This window comes from Elephantulus edwardii, unplaced genomic scaffold (assembly GCF_000299155.1).
Source record: "Elephantulus edwardii isolate Elephantulus edwardi_28Jun2011 unplaced genomic scaffold, EleEdw1.0 scaffold00096, whole genome shotgun sequence".
NCBI classification, from domain to species: Eukaryota; Metazoa; Chordata; class Mammalia; order Macroscelidea; family Macroscelididae; genus Elephantulus; species Elephantulus edwardii.
The window spans coordinates 7,177,703-7,178,971 of NW_006399846.1; positions in this window are offsets into that span (position 1 = coordinate 7,177,703).

A 1,269-nucleotide genomic window follows, 5' to 3' on the forward strand; every position below is an offset into this window, starting at 1 on the left:
TAGAGAGGTCCCTAACAGCAGACTTTCCCATCGCAATATGTCTTTTAATTTCCTGGCTGCTGGTGTCAAGAGTGTTGATTGTGGAGCCAAGCAGACGAAAGCTGTGAACAATCTCAATCTCTTCACCATCCATCCTGATGCTGCCAATTTGTGCAGTGGTGAGAATCATTGTCTTCTTGACATTGAGCCTCAATCCATATTGAAGGCTGCAGTCCCTGACTCAGTAGCAAGAGCTTCAGGTCCTCCTCAGTTTCAGCAAGCAGGGTTGTGTCATCTGCTCACAAAAATGGGGGTGATTACATGTTATCTTCCAAATAACTGAGAATCACAATTTTCCAAAATGGACACAAAACATTAACCATCACATTAGAGAACTGAGCATAATAAGGCAAGAATGTACATTTTTTTTCTCTTTATTATTTGCCAACTATTTTTACACATAAGTTAAAAATAATTTTATCATGAAACCAGTAATGTAGTCCTTCAGATATTTTAATGGCTCTATATATAATTTATAATATATAAGTTATTATAGCTTTTGATTGCATGGATCACAACAAGCTATGGCTGACTCTTAGAAGAATGAGAATCCCAGAAAATTTGATTGTGCTTATGCGAAACCTATTCATGGACCAAGAGGCAGTTGTCAGAACAGAGCAAGGAGATACTGCAGGGTTCAAAATCAAGAAGGGGGTCCGCCAGGGATGTATTCTATCTCCATACCTTTTCAATCTGTATGCAGAACAGATCATCTGAGATGCTGGACTATATGAGGAGGGATGTTGCATCAGGATTGGTGAAAGAGTTCTCAACAACTTATGTTATGCAGATGACACAACCCTGCTTGCTGAAACTGAGGAGGACCTGAAGCACTTGGCTGCAGATCAAAGGAACATATCACATAAGGGACTTATATACAGAATTTATAAACTACTTGAGCACCACAACAAGATAAATAATCCAATAGAAAAATGGGCACAGGATATAAACAGACACTTCACCAAAGATGACATTCAGATGGCTAACAAGCATATTAAGAAATGTTCAAAATCCCTAGCTCTAAGAGAGATGCAAATCAAAACAACTATGAGATACTATCTCACCCCAGTCAGAATAACAAAATTTAACAGAACAGCAAGCAACAAATGCTGGCAAGGTTGTGGAGAAACTGGAACTCTTATTCACTGTTGGTGGGAGTGTAAAATGGTGCAACCACTGTGGAAGGTGGTATGGCGCTTTCTCAAAAAGTTGCAAATAGAGATACTATTT